This window comes from Neolamprologus multifasciatus, chromosome 23, assembly GCF_963576455.1.
Source record: "Neolamprologus multifasciatus chromosome 23, fNeoMul1.2, whole genome shotgun sequence".
NCBI classification, from domain to species: Eukaryota; Metazoa; Chordata; class Actinopteri; order Cichliformes; family Cichlidae; genus Neolamprologus; species Neolamprologus multifasciatus.
This window is the reverse complement of record NC_140460.1, coordinates 32,866,045-32,883,238: the sequence shown is the minus strand read 5'-3', so window position 1 is coordinate 32,883,238 and position 17,194 is coordinate 32,866,045. Positions and strand designations below refer to the sequence as shown.

Sequence of the window (17,194 nt, the reverse complement as noted above, 5' to 3'; positions counted from 1 at the left end):
TGTGACGCTTACACCTTTGATAAAGTCTTGCTTGTGTCAGCTTCCTTTTTTTAGATACAAAAATATGTAAATGTACTGATCTGAATTATAATATTGCTGACTGTCAAAATTTCCCAGAATCAAATTGAATTGAATTGAATCGAATCTAATTGAATCGAATCATGGAACGATAAGTTAGACAGCTTAGTCTTAGTGAGACAGCTGCATTACTTAAAAATATATTAGCCTCAGCATAAGTCAAAATTTAGAATAGCAGGAGACGGGCATTATCCTGTTTTTTTTTTTTTTTTTTGGCATATGTGCTTTTTGTCTTTTTTAGCAAAGAAAAAAAATATCTTAAAATCATCAATAAAACCAGGGAGAGAAGGCTTAGCGTTCCTCCATTTAACACAATGGATATGATATTTACTCAAACGTATGATGATGTTAATAATGTCTGAGACAGATGATCCATATAAAAAAAATTATGATGTAATTCAAATAGTGGCACATAATTAATATTTAGGAAAATCCAATTTTTTAAGTTGCACCAAATACATTGTGTGATAGGGCATAGAAAAAAAAAAGATGTTCTAGGGTTTCATTTTCATCAGTACAAAAAGAACACTGATCCACCTCAAAGCCAAATCTCTTTTTTTTAGAAATTCTGCCACAGGATTATTTTTTTTTAAAGTGTGTTTCTTTAACTTTAGGTAGAATAGGCTATTTCATAAATTTTTAGTATGCTTTATCCAGTGTATATGAAATAATATTATTAATATTTTTGTCTTTGAAGAAACTACTAACAAATTTCTTATTGCATTTTTATCAAACAGCTGACATTGCCCTAGCAATAAATTTGGGAGCACTGATGAGAAATTATTGTATATCATAAAAATTTTAATCAAATGAAGCAGAGGCAGTGGGACCAGTTCACAAAATTTGTTATATTCTCTTTGAGAACAGTTTAGACAATATTTTTCTGAAAAGTCTGGGTAACTTAGAATTACACCGTTATCATCCAACAAATCTGTTATGAATATAATCTTTTTGTTCAAACCAGTCACTCTTGAAAATTGATTTTTGATTAAGTGTTATTACCCTATTATTCCATAAGGTTGAATTATGGGGAGAAGTTGTGGGTAAATCTCATTTTCCCAAAAATGCACAGTCTGTTTTGGAAAGTTTGATATCTTTATGGGGATTTTATTTACCGCAAAATCACATTTCAAAATAAAGTCTAATCCTGTATACTATTTTATTAAACAAGGATCATAGGATGTGGAGCTATGTAGAGTCTGGCTGTGACAGACAAGATTTTAACCATTTAATTCTAAGGGGGCCATCCATAAATTCTAATTCTGGAGTTTTGATACCACCTTTATTGTATTCCTTCACAAGCTGATATCTTTCTATGTAATGGGTTTTATTCCTCCACAAAAATTCGAAAATAACTGTGTTAGCCTTATTAATGCTTTTAGAGGAGATATATAGAGAGTGACAAGGATAAATCAATTTGGAGATGCCTTCAGCTTTAGATAGGATGTTTCTGCCAAAAAAAAGCGAGGTCTCTGCTTAACCAGTGGCTAAGTGATTTCTTCATCTCGATGATACAGTTAGAAATATTGGTGCAACTTTACACAAATTTGGTTTTGGAAACTCTTTCATAAATTGGATAAGAATATTATACAATTCCCCAACAGCTCGTATCAGAACAAATGACCAGACATCCTCCAGCTTTTGTCTCCTGAGGGGCACCAGACAGGGATGCCCACTCTCCCCTTCACTTTTTGCAATTTTTATCGAACCTCTAGCAGCAGCACTTAGACAGGCTACAACAATTAAGGGCATAAAATGTAATAACGTAGAACATAAAATCAGTCTCTATGCAGATGATGTGTTGCTTTTTCTGCAAAACTCACAAATCAACCTCTCTGAGGTAATTACTCTAATAAACTGGTTTTCAAGAGTTTCAGACTATTCAATTAACTGGCCAAAATCTACAGTTCTTCCCATTAACTGCTCCTTCCACAATTCATCTTCTGCCCCACTACAATCTGGAAATATTAAATATTTAGGTATTATTGTTTCTCCTAAGCTTTCAGACTTAATTAAATTAAACCACATCCCACTTCTAAAGAAAGTAGAAGGCGATCTGACTAGATGGAAATCTCTACCCATATCACTCATGGGAAGGGTCGCCACTATAAAAATGATGATCTTGCCAAAAATAAATTACTTATTTTTAATGATCCCTAACAAACCATCACAAGATTGGTTCAGATCTCTGGATTCACATATTTCTAAATTCCTTTGGAAAGATAAACCCCCGCGCATCAGCTTAAAAACGCTACAAAGAACCAAGGATAGAGGAGGACTAGATCTGCCTAATTTTCACCAATACTTCTTAGCCAACAGGCTTCAGTTCATCTCAGAATGGTTAAAATGTACCCTCTTAGATGAGCCCTGGCTAGATGTTGAACAGGCACTATGCAATGATCTAGAGATTTCAGACCTACCATTTATTAGCTCAAACATCAAAAGACATGAATGCTTTAAAAGCATCAACATCAGCTTTTCTCTGTCAGCATGGTGGGAGTTTCTAAAAATAACGGAGTCTTCATTAATCCCATGCAAACGTACACCTATCTGGAATAACCCTGACATATTACAAAACAAAAATATGATTAATTTCCCAGAATGGAGTTGTAAAGGAATTAAATACTTAGAACATATATTAGAGGGAACAGAATTTATTCCATTTGACAGACTAGTTACACAATATGGGATCAACAAGAAAAGATTTTTAGAATATCAACAAATTAAATCCATAGTAAAAAAGAAATTTAACCTCAGTCAAGTTGAATTACAAACACCACCAAGTGTGGTTCAATTTCTTACTCTTAAATCCCCCAAACTATTATCTAAAATATACAGAACACTTTCTAAAATAGATGAATCAATATCCCTTCCTATTGCAAAGTGGGAAGCAGATTTATCAGTCAGCTTAGACCAAAACGTCTGGTCTCAGATTTGCTTAAAAACCTTTAAATTTATTAAAAATCCCAATCTGCAATTAATACAATACAAAATACTGCATAGAGTGCACTATACAGGTCATCGAATGTTTAAGATGGGCTTTACATCCGCCAACAACTGCTCACACTGTCAAGGCAATACACCAGACAGTTACATCCACGCTCTTTGGTTCTGTCCACCAGTGCAGAAGTTTTGGCACGAGATATGTGAGGACTTATCAAAGTGTCTGAAATGTAAAATTCCAACCTCCCCTTTAGTATGCTTGTTGGGAAATTTGGATGATGTCACTACAGAAATTAATACAGTCCACATGGTTTTTATTGCCCTATGCATCGCCAAGAAAACGGTCCTCATGAACTGGAAAAATAAAAATAATCTTAATTCTAGCCAATACAGAAACTATCTAATAGATCACATTAGTCTCGATATAGCCTCTGCCACCACATTAGATCAATCCCTCTGGGCTCCTTTGATCGGCTCCATCACCTAGCGGGGGTGGGGGGTCGTGGTTTGGTCCCGCCTTGGCTATTGTGGTTGATGTGGAGGTTGGGATGGGCTTAGGGCACCTGGAGGACCCCTAGAGACGTTATCCCTGGAGGGCTTAACCCGGGGGTTGTGTTCATAACCTGGTTAGTGGCTCTGGTCGCTCTCAGAGGTTGTTCTCCTCGTGGCCGCGTGCAGCGGGGCTGGAGGATGGTCTGTGCTGGCGGACGTAGGTTACTGGCCTGGTGGCCTGGCTGCCCCTGAGTGGATCCGGGGCGGGCGCGGGGGTTTGGGGTTCGGGGGTGCTTCGCCTCCGTGCTGGGGCTCTGGCTGGGCCTTGGGGGCTTCGGTCCTCGTCGGTGTGTCGCCGAGGTTGTGGGCGGGTGGGTGCACGGGGGCTCAGCCCTGGCGCAGGGGGCCTCTTGTGCATCGGCCTAACCGGGGGGCTCTTGAACTGGCAGGGAAGTTGTTCCATCTTTGCAGGAGTCCACTCTGCAGGTGGGGGAGAGACATAGGAGAGGTGGAGAATAAACTTAACCTGGGTGTCTGTGTCTTGTGTAGTCTGGGAGATGATTGAATGTTGGGGTGGGTACAGTTTCCTCTGCGGTGGGGTAGAGTGGGCTGCCCCGGGTCCTGTGGGGCTTGGCGGTGTTGCTGCCGTAGGCCCCGGTCTGGATGGGCCTGGGCTCCCTTGCCTTGGTGGATACCAGAGGACGGGGGTGCATATTGGGGTCAGCGGGGGAGCTGGCCCTAGGGAGGGACACCCTCCCCTCCCTTCTTTTCCTCCCCATCCCCGGCTGCCTCCCTCTTCACGCTCCACCACACCCACCCACACAGGTAGGGCTTTGGGGTGCGGGTGTGTCACCAGGGTGCAGGGGAGACATTCCCCCCCCCTCTGTCCTCTTCTGGCCACCTGTGCCTCAATTTTATCTCACAACTTAGACATCCACATTACTTACACTCTCATAACACACACATATATATATATATAGGGCCTTGAGGGTGGGCACGTTAACGGCGTCCAGTAGACGGTCTGTGTATTCAAACCTGCCTCTGGCGCCGGTGCCCACCTCTCAATTTTAAATCCATGTAGACATTGAGGGTTCTCGGGAGGGGCCGTGCTAACACCTGCTGCTCTCTGGCAGCAGCACCATGCTCTCCCTTGTTTTAAATACACTTTAGAGCAACACGCAGCAACACTACACTTGAGCGGGAGGAGGGAGGTATGGGGTCTTAACACACCCCTGTTCTCTGCTAGCCATCGGGGCGGGGGGGCTGGGAAGAGATGCTGGCTGTCCGATTGGCCTCCCTGCTGCTGCGGAGCCTGGGGCGGTCTGCTTGCCTCCACCCCGGAGGGAAGGGTAACATCTCTTGGGTCTGGGTGCCGTTTCCATCTCTGGGGGTGAGGATACCTGGACCCGGGGTATAGAGTATGTTTGGGGAGTGTGATTGTGTGTACATGTCCATTTACGTTTATTCCTGCGTTGGGTGAGTGCTGAGTGTTTGTATATGTGTGCATGAGGGTGGGAATGCATGTCTGTGTCTGTGTGTGCCTGTTTGTCTGTGTCTATATGTCAGGTCGGGTCTTAGACTTCACCTCTCTGGGAACTCCAAGGCCCTCCAAAGTGTGGAGGCCTATCTCCCCTCACCACACTCCCTGCCGGTGACTGATGCCCTCAGGGGTCGGTGCGTTGGTGGTTCTTGGTGTCCGGGGCTGGGCGCTCAGGTATGTACCAGCTCACTCCCGGTGACTACTTGGCGGGGCCTGGCGCCTGCTGCTCGGTCAGGCCTCTTCCGGGGCGCGGGGGGCCCTCGGGCCTCCGGCCTCTGTGCCTGCGGCTCGGTTCACTCTGGCACAGCTGGCTGCCGGCAGAGCCGGCGGGCACGCCGGTGCAGCCCCCTCTAGCTTCTGCCCGGTGGCTACTGGGTGACCCCTCATCTGGGGATCCTCAGCCCTTCCCATGAAGGTGGCACGGATGCCCCTCCGGTGGTCCTCCTTGGGCTCTTGCACTCTGGGGCCTCTGGATGTCTGGGGCCTGGATCTCCTCCATGCCTGCTTCATGCCCTGGGGGACGGGGCTATGGCTCTCTACATCCTCTAGCAGACCATTACATGGGGAAACCATTTGAATACAAGCGCGCCGATCCACACAGGTGTGCACATGGGTGTTCACTATTCGTAGACTTAAATCACACCTTTCTTGGCTGCTACTTCAAAGCACATTGTGCGCTGTCTGTCCTGCGTGCTGCACAACAACATTCAATATTTAGTATTTACTGCTGTTTACACTTAGCTAGATTAATGCGATGGTGTTGTGTATAGTATGTTGCATTGTTTTGTTTTTTTTTTTGCTTGTTTTCTATTCTTTTTCTCTCAACAGGTGATCCCGGAGATATTTTTTCTTCCCCCCTTTCTCACTGTCCCTCTCCCCTTCTGTTTTTCTTTTCCTTCCTCTTTCTTTCTCCCTTTCCTATCCCTCACTCATGTCTGTCCCGTCTGTAACAACTGAAAATAAAATAAATAATAAAAACAAAGGTCGATCAAATGGACCAATACGGCAATGCCATGATGATCCATTTGGCAAAATAAATCCATTGGGTGTCCTTGTTGGTCTTCAGACAACAATTCTGACGGCTAAAGAACCAAATGGGACAGGCGAAAAAAAAAAAAAAAAAAAAAAAAAAAAAAAAGAAATATTGGTGTCTTTTCTGCTAATTGGGTTTTTTAGATATTATCAGCCCTATATATTTAACTTTAGATTCAACTCTAACCAAAGCTATTGAGGAGTCAGAGCTTGTATGAATCGGGAGAAGTTCACATTTTTTGATACTGAAAGATAAACGAGAAGCTTTAGTTTTCTCTACCATGTATTTATCTTTCAAAAACATAGATGTATCATCTGTGAATTGACTTATTTTGAATTCTTTATTAAAAATTGATATTCCTTGTATGTCGTTAGAATTTTTGATTAATAGTGTTAACAACTGAGTTGCCAATATAAAAAGCTTAGGGGAAACAGGACATAATTGCCGATTTCCCTGTTGCACCTTGAATCCATTCCTTGATTCAAGGAAGCTAAAATATTGTTAAGTAATGCGGCTGCTTCACTTAGGCTACAAGCACAGCCGTCCCCAACCCCCAGGTCCTGGACCAGTACCGGTCTGTGAGTCGTTTGGTACCGGGTCGCAAGAGTTGAGGCTTGAGTTTAAAATTTATGGTTTTCATGGTATTTATCATTTTTTTTTATTTTTATATTGTTTACGTGGCACAAAAAAGGTTGGGAACTGCTGTACTAGCAGGTTGCTGAGTAGACATCCTTGTAGTGTTTTGAAATATACCACTTTTTCCATCAGTTTCCTTGTCAGGAAACAACTTCCTGTTCAGCGGAAATGCGTTTCAGTTGTGTGTGTGAGAGCGTTTCAGTAGTGTGTGTGAGAGTGTTTCAGTAGTGTGTGTGAGAGCTAAAATTTCAGTAGTGTGTGTGAGAGCGTTTCAGTAGTGTGTGTGAGAGCGTTTCAGTAGTGTGTGTGAGAGCTAAAATTTCAGTTGTGTGTGTGAGAGCGTTTCAGTAGTGTGTGTGAGAGCTAAAATTTCAGTAGTGTGTGTGAGAGCGTTTCAGTAGTGTGTGTGAGAGTGTTTCAGTAGTGTGTGTGAGAGCTAAAATTTCAGTAGTGTGTGTGAGAGCGTTTCAGTAGTGTGTGTGAGAGCTAAAATTTCAGTTGTGTGTGTGAGAGCGTTTCAGTAGTGTGTGTGAGAGCGTTTCAGTAGTGTGTGTGAGAGCTAAAATTTCAGTAGTGTGTGTGAGAGCGTTTCAGTAATAATGTCCCTTACGGCACCTCATAAGGGACAGTGGTGCTCCAGGTGTTTCTCCCTCACAGTCCAAAGACATGCAGATCACTCAGGCTGCAGGGTACAGTACATGGCCCAGAGGTTTAAACGTTTTTATTTCTGTTTTTGTCTGCTGGTGGCACACTGGCAGCATCTCCTGAAGGGCTTTTCCACTATATGCTGGAGTACTCTCTTGTTACTCTGAATTAACAATGAATACATTGTGGTTATGTATTGTCTTGTACACCTTCAGTGCCAGCTTCCTCCAAATGGACAATAAAGATTTGATTCTAAGCCTGAACTTGGGCTCGATGCCCAGTAAAGGTGCCAAATAAAATTCAAAAGAAGCCCTCTAGGGACTTGAAAATGATTAAAAGCAAAAGATTAATATAAATACTTCTCTTCGAAGCACAAGTATCTATGTGGCCAAAATATTGTCTTCCACCAAAGAGATAATTCCATCTAGCACCGCTTCCAGTTACTTTCTATTGAACCCAGCAGCTGTAAATGTGTGTGGTAAGCCACTGAAGGATGGTACCTTATTGACTTATTGTGTACAGAGCATGCTGTGACTTTTACAGAAAAGAGAGCCCGACTAAGCATCTTAATGAGCAAATCAGCTCTTTGTTAACAGGAAAGAGGCACATGGACCAGGCAAAAAAACATGTCATTTCATGATTTTGTGTGGTGAAAGGCTCCTGTGTCTTACTGCGATTTTCCTGGACATCTTCAACTTCTGGACTCCTTTTGGCTAAAGGGGTATTTGAATTATTCCTTTGAACTGAGCAAATATATCAAAGATGCAGTACACGGGAGATATATCTTAAGAGAATCCCTTTCATGCTAGGGTTCGAAATATTTATAATGAACATTACACGTTTTCAGTAACAGTATATAAAAAAAAGCCAAGACAAAAGGTGGGTGGGCTTGAGTAGGTTTGCCTCCAAGCAGTCCTTTGGTCCTTTTAAGATGTTTATATTGGCTGTAAACAACGCTAGACGGTAGGAAAAAACTCATGATGAAGCTCTGGTTTTGGACACAACTGTTTTTTAATTTAAATGGCAACAACAGCAGCCTGATTATAACTGGGGGGATAACAAAATTAATAGTTCTTACCACCATTTTAATGATATATCAGTAATGAAGCTCAGAGCTGCAATGGGTACCTGCACCGTAGCAGCGAGCATAAATGGACGAAGCTGAGTGATGATGTCACTGAATGAAATTTTAACCTCCTATGACCTGGCGTCCACATATGTGGACATCACATTTTGGGATGTCTAGACAAAAATAATAAATTCTGTTCTACAAGGTCCTGATATCTACTTACGAGGACATCATACTGCCACTGTTCTATTGAAATTTTAAACACATGTCCTCATATGTGAATCTAATTTTTCTCAGAAACAAAAAACAGGTTAAAAAAAAAAACTAAATCTGGAAATTCATTGTTTTAGGAGGTTAAAGGGTACCAGTGGTGGCTGAGGTCGTGGTGCTATGGAAAAATATTAGAGAAAATGTTATTAGAGAAAATAACCTTGGCACTTTCTTTCTTCCATTTTTTCCTCCTTCTCCTCAAACGCCAGCACTTAACAAGTTGTTTTTAAATTCAACAAGTGCTTAGCAGGATCTGACACTTGGACTGGGTGATCAAAGTTTTCATAAGCTCGTCATCATAAGCTCAGAAATTATCAAATCTGTAGGTTTCTACTGAATTACTATGGAGAAATACTACCAAACAGGATGTTTTGGAAAAATTATTATGGAGCACTGGAGCAGAAATCCCCCACAGTGATCCAACTCCCTCCCAAAAGGCTGCCGGGTTGGAGAGGTCAGATCCTGAAACACCGGAGATGTGGAAGGTGGTTTTTTTTGGAGCAGATGCAAGAGCAGGTGTGGAATTTTCAGATGAGGGAGCAGAAATCAACGTAACATGGATAGAGTGAATCATGTTAAACATTTGCTTTAGGCACTGATTGGTAACCTCCTGCCTCTCACACAGAAAGCAGAGCCTGATCATGTTGGCCATGCAGCGTGCCTTGTTCAGACAGAGCTGTGCAGAGTCCATATGGCCAGATTGTTCTGTCATAGCCAAGTAAGGCAGTAATGGAGAACTCTCTAAAGTAAGACCAAGAACTGACAGTACACAGCTTAAAGGATTTATTAACAGGAAACTCAAGGTATTCATAGAGCCTTACCAACAGGGATTCGGGGGTCATGTAAATAGGCAAACGGACTGATTCTTATATAGCACTTTTCTCCTCTCCTGGAACACTCAAAGCACTTTATACAACATGTCACATTCACACAACCACTTTCTTCTATGGTTTTTCAGTGCTTCTTAAGCTAACATTCACACACATTCATACTCCAATGGATGCATCGCACAGCAACTTGGGGTTAGTATCTTGCCTAGACTGGGGGAGCTGGGGGACCAGGGATCGAACCACTAACCGTCCAATAGATGACCTGCTCTACCTCCTGAGCTACAGCCACCCCAAGGGTCATGACTGTCTATCAGAAAAGAGAGGGGAATTACTCTGTCTGGTTTGAGGAATGGAAGCCTTAATGGGTCCATTAGATTTTCTAGAACAAAAGGGTTGGAAAGGTGTTTTTTCAGTGGACGTGGACCAGCTAGGAGGAAACAGGTGTTCCTGCATTTACAGTGGGAGAAACGTTTCATCACTCTTCCAAGTGACTTCTTCAGTCTCAGCTGAATGCACATTTCCCTGATCTTATGAACAGTACACTTGCGTAATGACTGAAACTAGCACCACTGACGAACAGTGAGGAGTGAGGTCAACCTTTCAGTGACCACTGATCAATGGTCAGTGGTCCATTGAAGGAATGCTTTTCAGAGACAGAGAAACAGGCAAATCACAAAGAAATATAGGACTCAAATGAAAACCGGATAACTGCAAACAATCTGGTGGAAAGTGGAGCTTGAACTAATCGCTAAATGGTCACTGAATTTCTGATTATAATCAGATGCATTGGCTAAAGGACTGGAAAGCAGAAGTTTCCACCAGCAGGTGGAGCCCATGGCAGAACCTGCCCATCTGCAGCTGAAAACAAAAACATTACAGAGGGAAAGAAAACAGAGGAACCCTTAACCAGCCCAGGATCATGACACTCAGAGAGTAAATGACAAGTGTTTGCAGACACATTGGTGACTTTCATCCAAACTATGGGTGACCGTGGCAACAATCTGCCAGTGACCAAAGCAATCACAATGAGATGTTTGGTGCAGCTCCCTTTCTTTGTCACCTAGCAATTAAAAGCACCCACTTGCCAACTGATTAGAGAACATGTGTTTTTATGCAGAAAATACACATTTTGGCAACAAGAGGGTGCCAGCAGATCTTGGACTGGTCTTTAGCCCTTTGTGACTTAGGCCTAATGTGCTCATAATGACGCCCTTAAAATTCAGCAGAGCAAATGTTAATCACGCTCATCATCTTGGCTTAGCGTGAGATACTATCACTATCTGCTTATCTGAAAAGCAGCAGTAAAGATGCACTCTAGCTGAGACCTATTGGAATGTCCTTAGTTAAAGCTCACACAAAATGAAAGTAGGGGCCATAAATGAAGAACATAAAATCTCTGTAACAAAATCTTACTTAGTTGTTGAGGACAGCAGGTGAAAGTTGTCGCAGACATTCGTCAACATGGTTAGTTATGCTGAAGGTCAGGGAATCAGATTCATTTAGGTGTACCCACTGGAAACCATGAATGCCTCCATTAAAAAACTGCCAATCTATCTAATAGGTGGTGAGGTATTTCCTCTGCAAATGAACAGTTTGAAATCCTACTAGACACAAAACAAGGGTATAACAAAAGATGAGTTGATTGTCTGTATAAAATTTGTATATATATCAAATGCTTCAGCACTATAACACAGTGGTGAAACTGAGCACTCCTGTAGATAAATAGAGAGTCAAGATATAATCACAGAAAACATTTTCCTTGGTGTAGTAAGCTGAATTGCAGACCTCATTGAAATCTTGCTAATTTCAAAAAGTGCAACTGGCTTGTTGTCCCTCATTGTCCAGTTGGTGGAGCAGAACATGCTCTTGGACTTGAATCAACGCCTCCTGGCAGACCTTCGCCAGCTCAAACTGTTTGCGTCAGCGGGACGGTGCAGCAGGTCCCCCAGGGACAAAACACACAGATGTGCACATATTTACACACCCACATGTACTTGAATCTCTGCGACTCATATCAGCATCACGGAGCACACCAAAACCATATGACTGTGAAGAGGCTGATGATTTAACAACAGAGAAAGTCTTAAGCATCAATGAACCATAATGGAGAAAAGAGCTGAAAGTAATGTAGGCCGTGGGTTCATTAAGTGGCTCGTTCTGCAACATGTGACAGCTTACATTATTAGATTACATGCAAACTGTCATCTGCTTAGTGCTCTTAATTGATAGTGTGGCTGTCTGTGGATATATAAAAAAGAGTGAAAAGAAAAGCTTCCAATTACTGCCCACTGCTTTAACTTAAGACTTTCTCCTCACTTGTCTTTTTAATCAGCTGGGGAGATTTAGCCTGAAATATATTTTCTTTGTCAGCATCAGCCTGTTTCATATTCTTTCTGTCTCAGACAATCACACCTTGAAGCTGCTCACTGAAAAAAAAAAGATATTCTTGGATAGTGAGCAGCATAGCTAATCAGGGATGGGGGTTAAGCAGTGTGCTTAAAGGCACTTTTTCTTATGGAAAGAACTGGTATAAATGTGGAAAGATCAAACATCATTTTTGGATTTTTACAGTCAACAACACACTGAAGCTGACTTCTAATATTTACAGCAGCAGTGGTTCAGTGTAACACTGGAAACGTTCAATACCTGTTTCCCACAGTGAAAATATGGGTTGCAATATAATGTTTTTTCTTGCTCATATTTAATGTCAAATGCTTCAAATATATTTATGAAACATGCTGTTTACATAACCAAAAACTAAACAAGCAGATGCTTTGACTCATGTCAAAGTTGCAGTTTCCATGAGCTTAGCTCCAGCAAACCCAAAAAGACTTGAATCCATAACAGCTGTCAGCACTTTTATGTTTTATAGTTACTAAAGTCCGATATTTAGAATAAAGTCAAAAATATTTATTTCTTATAAAGTTTGAAATATATATTTTTTAAACGTTCCTAATTTAAATTCAAAGTCAGTTTCTACAGTAGTAAACACTGACTTCATTATCCATCTGTGCCAAATCAAATATGCGGATCCATCCACAGCGGTGACCCTGTGGGAAATAAGAGAGCAGCTGAAAGCACCGCAGTCATGGGCATGGATGTTTACCACAGCTATATAAAGGGGGTGACCTTTCTTGTGTACCAAATATGGCATACTTGATAGTCCTGTAGCAGTGATGACAAGATGTTAAATTGCACCTAGGTTGAGGCAAATGTGTGAATTATTGAACAGAGAGAATTTGAGGGGTTCAACACCCCCCACCCCCACCCCAAAAAAAAGGAAAACAAACTTTTAAAAAATATGAGTAAAACATGAAACTGCTTCTCAAATTATGGTTGAGCCTCTAAAAATTGGGAGGCGGTGTATAAAAACTACAGTAATTCCTAAATGGTGAATGCAATGATTTATTTAAACCCATTGTATTTAAAGCTGAAAATCTCCACTGTTATGGTGTTTAAAATAAATAGATAATTTTTTTAAAAATTGAGCCTTTTTTCAAATATTTAGGTACCCAACTGTGGATATTAAGAGGTTAGTTTGTGTACTGTTGAAAATGAAGTAGTAGGGATTAAAAGCATGTTTTGATTGTTTCATATTTTATATTCTTTATATTCAGAAATGTTTGAACTATGTGAGAATATGATGAGGACAACATCTGTGCCAAACATAGAATTCAAGAAGCGTCTAAAGTAAGAGTACAGACGCATTTCAAACTGTCCCACGTTTCAACAGATGCACGGCTGAGATTCTGACAACCACACGATTCATCATAAAAACAACGTGATACCCATTTATAGGTTCAGGTACAGGATACTAAATATGGCTGAAAGAGTTTGTCTGACATTTTTTAAGTTTACAGTTCAATTCAGTTTTATTTATATAGTGCCAAATCTTTTCTTGCAGGAAGAAACCTGCTTTAGAGCCAGGCTCAGGGAGGGGCAGACATCTGCTGTGACTAGTTGGGAGTCGAGATGGACTATTTAAGGAAATGTTAGTTTCGTTAAGACCTACTAAAGGAATTGCATGATTTTTTTTTTATTTTTTGTTATTGGATAGTGGATTAGTGAAGATTATACAGGAAAGCGACGAAAGAGCACTGGAAGACAGCAGCAAAGGGCTGAGGGTAAGCTCTGTTTTAGGCATATAGCCATATGGTTCAACCAGTGTACTAAACTGGTGTCCAACATTGCGTGATCATCTGCTTGAAGCCACAATCTGTGCATATGGACGATTAAACGTCAGCTTTAATAGAACAGGCACACTTCGCTCTGTCAGTTCAGTTCTCTAATGTACTGACCTCAGACCAGCTTTCCCTTGTTCTCTCGCTGCACTTCAATGCTGCGGTCTGATAATGTAAAACACTGCAACTTTAGCCATTATTCTACTCTCACCAGGGAAATGGCTGCTGTAAGATAACACAGTGCCAGCAGACCGAGCGCAAAATGGATATAAATAATAAATGTGAGTAAAAGGAGTACAAATATGTATAAGGCATTAATTAACAGTGATAAACTGTACCAGTGATTGATGCTGGACTGTGTTACGATACCTTTCAGATATCCTGCTCATGCATTCAGTGTAAAATACTCAAAGCCAAACATTGAGCTGAATGAGCACTTTGCAGCTACTATATTGTTTGGGCCACAGGTGAAAGTACAAGTCACAGCTGTGAGCATTAAGCACCTGATACATTCTAATTATGAACTGATTTCCTTAATATGGTTACAGCATTAAAGTGCATTATATCAGTGACGCAATGGAGGCTAACTTTTTTACTACTTTTTTCATACTGAAACCACGAGCACTGCTCATCTTTACAATAATAGCTCCTTAATGTGCACATGAATCATTGCTCTGCTTGCTTTTTTGTTCCCAGCTAATAACTCCCCTCCCTACACTGCCTTGTGAACACTCACAAACCCCTGATTTGTGGCCATTAACAGCTGTTTTATAGGCTGTAAATCAGTATATGCCAGAGCCAGATTAATCTGCCAGTGAGTCCAAAATATGAAGCTACTATTGGATACCTCACAACACTAAACATGTTTCCTTTTTTTGTATCGTTGCACCCCTAATATATACATATACATATATATACATATATACATATATATATATCTATATATACATACATATATATAGATATATATCTATATATATTAGGGGTGCAACGATACACAACATTCACGGTTCGGTTCGGTTTGATACTTTGGTGTCACGGTTCGATATTTTTTTGATACAAAAAAAATGTTCATGCCTTTTTAATTTGTCATTTATTAAAATTATAAATATATATTTTAACTCAAAAGAACAGTTTCTAAATTTAATGTTGCTGAAACAACAAAGTAATAAAAAAAAAAAATCTATCTGATCGAGGAATCACTCATCTTTGGAAAAGAGAGTTTATTACAGAGAAATGGCTCTTTCCAAAATAAAAGCTATACTATACGCTTCTTCTGGGCTATATTCTCAGCAGCATATTGAACATATCAGGTCCCCATAAGGAGAATCATGTGCTAACGGCTGTCTAAATGACTCGGGTGAAGTTTGTAGCATGCCTGCTTGTTGTTTTTGTCTGCTTCCACTTGTCTTTGCACTAGGATGATGTCGGGGTAAACGTGCAGTCATATTCGTTGTGTTCCCACTAGTGCTGTCAGCATTAATCACAACACGGCAAATCTCCGTTAACGAGCTACCGGTGGATGGCGTCAACACGTTAACGAGCTAACTGCGCTAATGCACTAGTTCCCACCAATGTAATTGAGCATTGCGTCACATGAAAACCAAAATAGTTCCAAATGCCAGATCTGAATGAGGGTGGGGGAGGTTCAATTTGCCATGTTGCAAGGAGAGCTTAACTTCTGTCTTGCTAGCTTGCCCTGCGCTCAGTGAATCTGCGTTCGACTACTCCGCCTAGGCTGCACTGTCGAGCCCAGATCCACTGAGCGCTCAACACAGACAGCATACATACGGTATGCCTACCGAACCGACAGTACTGTATCGAACGGTTCAATATTGATACGAGTATTGTTGCACCCCTAATATATATATATATATATATATATATATATATATATATATATATATATATATATATATATATATGTAATATGTTGGTCACAATCCTTCAAAAAAAATAACTCAAACCCACTATTACACCATCTCACAGGGCTTGAGGTACAAGAGCTTTCACACGTACTCTGTGCTTAACCTTGCAATATGTGCTGTAACCAAAACAGCTCAAACGGCATTCACACTATTGTCTAAAAGAGGCTGTGCAGTTGTTGCATTCAGTGGCTCTCAAAAGGTAGAACATAATTTTTTTGTGCGATGCAGTGAAGTGTGAAGTTTGTGTGTCCCGTCTATACGCCAGCACACAAGTGAATTGCTACAGTTTGGCAGAGAGAAGCATGGGAAACATGTTCAAGCTTGTTTGAGTGGATTGAATTAAACCATAAAAGAGATTAATCTTCTTTTATTTTTAGACACATTAAAGGGTGTGCTGATATTTTTACAAGTCTGTCTTAAAGAAAAAAACATTTCAGATGACGACGAGTGAAATGAACTGATTTTCTTTCCTGTCCCTTAAACAGAAATAACAGAAGTGATCTCTTTATAGCCAGCATCAGCAGAAGAGGCTCTATTGGCAAAGAGCTGAATGTGATGAATGCAATCATCACAGTACTTCAAAAATTAAAAAATCAATTCTTGTTCAAACCAGTATTTAGCAATTTAATTATCGTCAGTCATTTGGTCAAGGGGATCATTTAAGTAAATTTTTATTTGGCATTGATGAGTATTTTGCCAAAACAAGACTAAGATTCGAAAGCTAAAGGTTCATGCTGGAATGCTAACGTGCTAATTTCTACTCACTGTTGAAGCACATTAGCAAGCCAAGTGTAACGCCCTTTTCAATAGTTGGGATACAGATTTGAATAATTACATGAGTACCAATTGCTAAGGTTCGACTGCTGGAGCAAAGTGGATGAATGAGTTTGAAGAACTTTTATTCATTTGGATTTTTGTCAAGGTCAACACAACCTGTCAATTTCAACATGAATAATAACTTACATATACAATTAAAAAAAACAATAGCATTACATTTAAAGGAAAAATGGGCCCAAATAATGGAAAACAATAGACAAAACATACCTCCGGGGGATTTGACTCAGTGTCTCTAGTGTCAGCTGACATCTCTTATTTGAGTGAGTCCAGCATAAAGTCTCTCCTTGCAGGATGTGCAGAGGAACAATGAAATGCAGTTCTCTCCGACCACTTAAGTAGAATTTGTAAATTTCAAAGCCCATCCAAAGAATTTCAATTTATTTTGAGATCATACATGTTAACGAATCCTGGAGGGGTGGCTTGCCATCTTTGGACCGGGTCATCAATGAGTCATTCATCAAAAAATGTTCAAAACTTGTTAGAGTAACATTAAAAAAGAATCTGTTGTTTAGACATTCATACATATGTTCTTCATCCCCTTTTCTTCATACATACTAGCAACAGCAATAGCTGCTATAGCCATTAGCACATCATTGTTGATGGCTTAGCTTGTTTCTGAACAAGAATGTTGAGAAGTTAACTCACCCAGAAGAGTCCCAGCAATTAGAAAACTCTCCTCCAACTAAACAATGGTTTCCTGACAGTTTGTTTC

At 40.6% G+C, this 17,194-nt stretch overlaps 1 protein-coding gene and 1 long non-coding RNA gene across 4 annotated transcripts in view; both read left to right on the top strand.

The window, feature by feature from the left end:
- Nucleotides 1-17,194, top strand: part of LOC146492035 (gamma-aminobutyric acid receptor subunit gamma-3-like) — a 174,225-nt gene that overhangs the window by 38,497 nt on the left and 118,534 nt on the right. The window lies entirely within an intron of this gene.
- LOC146492037 (uncharacterized) lies at nucleotides 6,197-13,630 on the top strand. Its single transcript, XR_014872559.1, has 2 exons — nucleotides 6,197-10,361; nucleotides 10,395-13,630. It is a non-coding gene; the product is annotated as an uncharacterized LOC146492037 (long non-coding RNA).